General features: G+C 37.6%; 2 protein-coding genes across 2 annotated transcripts in view; both read left to right on the top strand.

The window, feature by feature from the left end:
• Positions 1 to 5680: 5680 nt before the first annotated feature.
• LOC102972767 (cationic amino acid transporter 3-like) overlaps positions 5681 to 7498 on the top strand; it is a 28437-nt gene continuing 26619 nt past the window's right edge. Inside the window, 1 exon segment of the mRNA XM_042991893.1 lies at positions 5681 to 5750. The gene's annotated coding sequence lies outside the window, so the exon portion shown is untranslated.
• LOC122240308 (cationic amino acid transporter 3-like) overlaps positions 5704 to 7498 on the top strand; it is a 123635-nt gene continuing 121840 nt past the window's right edge. The window contains exon 1 of the mRNA XM_042991877.1: positions 5704 to 5750. The gene's annotated coding sequence lies outside the window, so the exon portion shown is untranslated. The remainder of the gene's footprint in view (positions 5751 to 7498) is intronic.

The raw sequence follows: 7498 nt of genomic DNA, 5'->3' as shown, positions 1-7498 counted from the left end.
ATAAAAGTATATGGTCAACCTCCCCAAATCCTGTTGATTCTTTCATCAAAATATATCTAGAATCCAAATACTTCTTCCTGATGCAAGGCACCATCTCCTCTCACCTGCTGCATTTTGTCTCTGCTCTTAACCTTGCCTTCAGAGCAGGTCACTCTTATGTTCGAAGCCCTGCAATGACTCTACATTTCATTAAATAAATTCCAAAGTTCTCTCATGGCCTACAAAGCTCTACTTAATCTGTCCATCGCTTCCCTGATCCTTTCTCACCTCATATCTTATTATTTCCCCCTTGGGGCTCTGCTCCAGCCAGATTGGCCTGCTGGCATTGCCTTGTTCATGCCAGATATGTTCCCATTTAGGGGGCTTTGACTTACTGCCCACTACCTTGTCCTTGCCCCATCACCTATAATCTTTTTCTCCCAGACATTCATATAGATCTTTCACTCCCTTCATGTCTTAGCTCAAGTACCATCTTTTCAATGAGACCTCCCTTTTCACTTTGATTAAAATTGTAAACAGCATACCTCTACATGTATTATTCATCCCACTTTTCTTGTTCAAAGTGTTTTCCATAAATTTAACACTTTTAAACATACAGCTCTGTATATTTTATTTATTTTACTATCTGTCTTTCACTGGTAAGACAGAAATTTTTGTTTGTTTTATTCACAGCTATCACCCAGGTGCCAAGAACTGTGTCTGGCTTATAACAAATGCTCAGTAAATATTTGTTAAATTAATAAATCAGTGAAAGTGTAATTATTTTTAAACTTTTAAATGACATCAGAATGATCATGCTTATTTCCATTTGTGTAACCTAAATGTACTTCTCTTAATTCACTTCATTATGTTTTTCATTATGGAAGTAAATGTTACTGAGCTTATTGAGCATATATAGCTAATTATGATTAATACAAACTTTTATGAAACTAAAGAAATATATTCAGACCTAGAAATTCACTACATTAAATTATTAAATAGGATCCATGATATTTGGGAGGGGGGGATAAAGCCATTGCCCTGGAAAGAGTTGTATTTATGTACCTATTTGATATCTCAATCAGAGTTAGACATAAATATAGACATGCAGATATAGATCCAGATGTGTACATACATATGGATACATATAGGTGTTAATTATACGTTAGTCTGTACGGTATCCTACTTCTTGTTCATTGCTAAGCAACCTCAGTGTAGAAAACGTAGTAAACTGAAATCTGTGTGTGATAAAATATGACACAGCCCCTCACAAGGTAAATTTACAAAAAGATTAATTTGGACTGGATTTGCAGGAACGATTAACATGAATTGGCATCAGTGCGGCCAGGAACAGTATAAGAAAATCAAATTGTCAGGAGGGTCCCCAAAGTATAAATCACATCATGCCTACAGCAAAATGTTGCAGATAAATCACAGTGAGAAATACCACAATAAATCATTGAACTCCTTTGAACTATAAAAGCAATTTATTTGACTTTGAAAACAATATAAAATACTACCTTCAGTTTTGTACTCTTTCAAATACCACATAGAAAGTTAGTCAGAGATGAGCAATAGGAATAAATATAGCTGTAAGATATAACAGGAGTGAATCAAATGTTTCTGCCCTTAGGTAATAAAATAAAAGAGATCTAGGTTAGAAATATGTTCAGCAATAAGCACAGAAAACTAATAGTGGCTTAAGTATATAGATTTATTTGTCTTAAGCAACAAGAGGGCTGGAGACAGGCAATCCAGAGTTTTGAAAGGGGCTCAATTTAGCCTTAAGAGGAGGGTTTTTCCATCTCTCCCCTTACATCATTAGAAAATATATATTTATCTTCATATTTCTGATCTCATGGTCACAAGACGGTGTCTTTACCCCTAATCTCACATCCACATTCTGGACAGGAAAAAGGAGAAAGAGAAAAGCAGGAACTAGCAGTACCTGTATCAGGAGAACAAAGGTTTCCTGAATCTCTGGCTCACTTCCACTTACTTAATGGCCAGGATGTGTCACATGGCCACCTAAGCAGCAAAAGGGTATGGAAAGACAGCTATTTTTAGGTAGCACACTGTCAATACAAAATTGGGAATTTGTTCGTAAAGAGGAAGGGAGTAATGGATATTCAATAGGCAACAAGGAGCAGATGTGTTAAAAAGACAGTATAGAAAGACAAGAGAACTTCACAGAGAATAGGCTTTTGAGAAATGAGTACATTTAGGGACAGGTGAAAGAAATGGGTCATCATGGGACAGAGAACAAAAGGATCTAGAGATGTAAAAGGGAAATATGAATACTGGTAAAGGATTTATTTATGTTTTACAATATTGTTAGGTTTGTATAATATTTTGACACATTTCAAAATTACCTTTTTAATGTGAGGAAGATCATTACATTTTGATTCCATAAGTCATGGTTTTCTGATAATTGGCATTAACATTAACATTCCTATTTTAAAAAAAAAGATAGTGTAGGTTCCTGGGGCAGATAGCTGGGGGAAAAGAAAGGAGGAAATCAATGGTTGCCCAATTCTCCACCAACACCAGATGCTGTAACTATTCTGTAACCAGTAAGACATTAGATTACTTCAAAGATGTCAAAAAATGAATCATTGCACAGCCAGCTGATGTGTATCTTTAAATAAATGCCTCATCTTTCTGAGGAAAATCTTTTCCCTCTGTGAATGCAGTTTCACAGCCACAATAACAAACTTCATGTTATACAAAATGTTTTTTAAAACATTGTTCTTCAAAATGTGACCCATACAATAAATGACCTCACCAAAACCTAACCAGAAATCAGTTAAATTTGTGTCTCCCATTTTCTAATGATGAAATGCCAATTTCTTTTCACTTTTATCTTGATATGTTTGAGTCGGCATGATCAATGTGAATCATTGTTGCTACCAAGCATGATTTGATCAAAGATCATTTTGACAGCTGGAATTCCAAAGTTTCATGTAAACTTGAAAGTATTTTCCAGACTAAAAAGGATAAATTTACTTAAACTTTTGTATAAATCTGTCTTGTATACAACATAATTTTTTTCTTTCTAAAATACATAAAATTATTTGATACAATCTAATGCTAAAAAAATTTTTTTTACGTTTATTTATTTTTTGAGAGACAGAGCACAAGCAGGGTAGGGGCAGAGAGAGAACGAGACACAGAATCCAAAGCAGTCTCCAGGCTCTGAGCTGTCAACACAGAGCCCCACGCGGGTCTCAAACTCACAAACTGTGAGATCAGGACCTGAGCCAAAGTCGGACGCTTAACCGACTGAGCCACCCAGGCACCCCTTAATACAACCTAATTATAATGTCAATATTTTATATCAACTAAAATGAATTAGCCACATCTATTTGATGCCATAATTTAGTCTTTTTTTTTCATTTTCAGGAAAATACGCTTCTTTATACCTTCACTTGTGTTATAGGAATTACAAGGGGTTTCAATAAACAAAAAGTATAAATATAAAGTGTTGTTCCTTACTTTTCCCTTAGTATAATAACCAGCTGTGGGAAATATTCTATTTATTTATTAGAAAACAACCTGAATTTCTCTTATCTTCAATGTAGCTGATGTTAAAATGTTGCCTTACACATCAAAATGGAAAAAGTTAAACATCAAAATAATTAAACAATAATTTCATCCCAGTGGCCTTTCTCCATTTCCTCTGGGAACTTGAGTTCCAGTCTATTCTTCTCTTTGCCCATCCTAAAGGGGGAGTAGCTTTCATAATATACAGGAAGACCTTAACCTTGGAAAATGAATGAAAGGTCTTGAGGGAACTTCCAGGCAGTCCCATGCTCCACCTAATTACATGTTCATTCAGGACATTTATATTAAGCACTCATTACTAATTAAAAATTGAGGATACAAAGGGAGACTAATAATCCCTGAGATTAAGGAGTTTATGTGGGTGGCGCATGGGAGTCAGGAGAGGTAGTAGGTAGTTTTAAAATAAGGTGATATGAATCTAAATTCAGCGAATGACAAGGTGCTATTGGAAAATATAGAGAGGACACCTAGCTCAGTCTTAAGGATATTCAATAAAGATTCTTAGGGAAGGTGATGGCTTCTTGAAACCAAAGGTCAGTGAGGATTTAGCTAGGGAAAATTAGTTGGAGGAAGAGCATCACAGAAAATGTTATGTGCAAATGCTCAGATAAGAAAGAACAAACCAGGGGCACCTGGGTGGCCCAGTCAGCTGAGCGTCCATCTCTTGATTTCTGCTGGTGTCACAATCCCATGGTCTTGGGAGTGAGCCCTACAAGCCCATGCTCAGTGTGAAGCCTGCTTAAGATTCTTTCTGTCTCTCTCAAAAATTAAATAAATAAATAAAAAAATAAATAAATAAATAAATAAATAAGCAAGCAAGCGAACGTTTGAAAATTAAAAAAAAACAACCGAAAGAACATACCATATCCTGGGTGCTGCCAGCATAGTTCAATCTAGTTAGAGCACAGTGTGAGTGAGATTATGTGAAAATAAGAAGCTACAGAAGTAAACAAGACTGGATTGCAATGGCTTAAAATAACTAGTTCCTCCTATAAATATTTTGTTTGGTTGTCTAAGCTAGTAGTGGGAATTAAAATCATTATTGAACTGCCTACTATTAAGTTTATTAAATCAAAGCACAGTAATTGTTAGGTTATCAGTAAATATCAGTAATTACATGGTAGGTTTTCCTGTTTATATAGAATGGTTATTTCCAGAGTTCAAAGAATCAAACGGGGGTTCTAATTACCAGTTTTAGAGTGAGCTAGAGAAATTGTACCCTCTTAATATTATAATACAACCCAAGGGAAAATATTATATGAGATAGCAAACGCAAGAGTAAATAATGAAAATAGTGAATAATAATGTGCATATGGTAAAAAAATATTTTTTTTAAAAAATTAGCCACTTCTCAAAACAAATGAATACCACAGAAAGGCGCTAGCAGTAAAATTAAGATTGGGAATATTTAATTCAGACTTCACACATGCTATTTACTGGAAAATTGGGAGGAACGTTAATTTATTTTGACAAAATGGCGAGCAACTCACTATAGTACTGGAAATTTTAGCCAAGGTCAAAACTGTAAACGGAATAACTTCTGAGAGCAATTCACTAGTATTGCTTTGCTTTAATATGTCATGAATAATATGCTTCCAAAATACACAACCTTGGATTGCTAGGCGAAATGTAGGGAAGGATGATACTGCCTACGTCATTAAGAGTTTAAGAGCTGTCCCTATGCCAAATTTCTCGCAGGAATGAATAGTGAAAACTTCAGGGCAGTTCATTAATTCTGAGAGTGCTCTGTCCTGTGAGAACTCTGGTTTGTGTTTAGACAATTTGCCAAGCTTCTCTTGGCGACCCGTCTTCTTTGCTTTGTTTTAAGTTCTTTTTCCCCTTCCCCTTCTTCTTCTCTTTATCAAATCAACGTGGAGAAACCACAGTCAGGGGTAGTAACAGTAAAATGAAACCCCGGAATCAGAGATGTCTCTGCACTTCCGAATCGCAGCCGGAAGCGGATACGCAAGGAATTAAGTGTGAGCTACTGGGTACCCGTAGCTCAGAGTTTCACGTTAAGGCACAGGCACCGGAAGTAGCCGCCCAGCTTTGCTCCAGCCCTGTGAGTACAAACTATCCGGCCTGGGCAACCCGCCGTCAGTAAACCACTAGGAGTCTGACCTCGTGGAGGCAGGACACCCTCTCTCGAGGCGGGGAAATTTGTGGTGGTTGGAGGTGGCATCGCGGGTGTCACCGGTGCTAAGCAGGTAAGCTGACCCGCAGACAGTTCCGCCTCTTCCCCGGCTCAGGTGGTGGCGATCAAGGCATCCTCCCGCCTCTCCCCAAGTCCTCGTTCCAGATTCCTCTATAGCCGCTGCCTTTTCTCCCGCCCCCTGCACTCCTTCTTCTTCTCAGTTATTAGAGACTGCGTAGTGGCCCTTGAGCGAAATTCTTAGTATCTCGCAAGGTTAGCCTTAGGCTCAGGGAGAAGTGGGGACAAGTTGTTGGGGGGACCCCAAAGCTGAGTGAACCAGACTGTGGTGATAGTTAACCTGAGCAGACAAGAGGGTTTAAAACTGATTAAGTACTTGGTCAGAACATTCAGCCTCCTTTCTTAATTAGCTGATTGAGTTCAGCTTCCAGGTAGATGCCAGAGCCTTAGTTTATCGTAAATAATTGATAAACTCATGTTGTTTCCTATACTTTGAATTTCCAAGATAGAAGAGATTTCATCTCCAGTAATGTTTTATAAAACAACCAACAAGGGAATAGATGCAGCTGGGGAATAGTTTTCTGATTATAGTGAATAATCAGACCAAATATATACATATATACATTCCAAAAAGGACTATTTTGTGGATATAAAGTAAACATAAGCAATCACTGAAGTCACAGAAGTAGTGCAGGAAATTCGAGAGTTGTTTTCACACTTTCAATCCTAGGTGTCTATTTTCCGTTTTTTCACAAAGTAAACACCTGTTATCCAGGTACTGTACTAAGGGCTGGTTAGTCAATTATAAACAGAGCCTTGTATTTCCTTTTTAGGGATTCACAGGCTAGTGGAAGAGACATGTAAATAAATCATTTCATCAATGTGTTTGCCAGCTTAAGGATATCAGTGGAGTTGGTAGGGCATGAATTAGGGGAGAGGTATCCTTTTGTCTCAGTGTAGAAAATGAGTAAAAGTTCACCAGGTGGACAAGAAGAATTAGATGGTTCAAAGGGAGGCGAGGATATAATCTTAGGTGGAAAGCATGGCAGTACTGAGAGCAGCAAAGCTTAAAGAACATGGTGCTTGGGAGGTGATCAGAGATGAAGCTGGGAAGGTTGGCAGAGACCAGAACATGAAGGGTCTTATAAGCCTTGATGAAAATGTAACAAGAACTTACGAGTAATGAGATGATTTTGAGCAGTGGCCTAATGTGATCAAATACATTTTGAAAGATCATTAGTTACAATGCACTTGGGGGAGGGGTTAAAATGAGACTGGAAGGCCAGTTGAAAGGTGATTTTAGTAGTACAAAGAAGTTTGAGGGGTGTCTGGCTGGCTCATTCTGTAGCGTATGCGACTCTTGATCTCAAGGTCCTGAGGTTGAGCACCATGTTGAGTGGCAGGATTACTTTAAAAAAAAGGTTTGAGAGCTAGATGTAGCAATGAAAAGAGAAAGTAGGTAAATAAATTGCAGAATATATACAGAAAAGAAAGATGGAGAGAGTGGTAATATTATCAAGTATTATAGAAAGTTCAAATAAGATGATATTAAAAAAGAATCTGGTGGGTTTTAAGGATGTATAGGTGAATGGAAGATGCTCAGGGTTTTGGTTTTTTTTTTTTTTTCTTTTTTAATATTTATTTATTTTTGAGAGAGAGAGAGACAGAGTACAAACAGAGGAGGAGCGGAGAGAGGGGGACACACAGAATCTGAAGCAGGCTCCAAGCTCTGAGCTGTCAGCACAGAGCCTGACACGGGGCTCTAACTCACAAACCATGAGATCATAACCTGCGCTGAAGTCA

The sequence above is a fragment of the Panthera tigris genome, chromosome B4 (genome assembly GCF_018350195.1).
Source record: "Panthera tigris isolate Pti1 chromosome B4, P.tigris_Pti1_mat1.1, whole genome shotgun sequence".
Classification (NCBI taxonomy): Eukaryota; Metazoa; Chordata; class Mammalia; order Carnivora; family Felidae; genus Panthera; species Panthera tigris.
The sequence above is the reverse complement of the archived record's forward strand: the minus strand, read 5'-3'. Positions and strand labels throughout refer to the sequence as shown.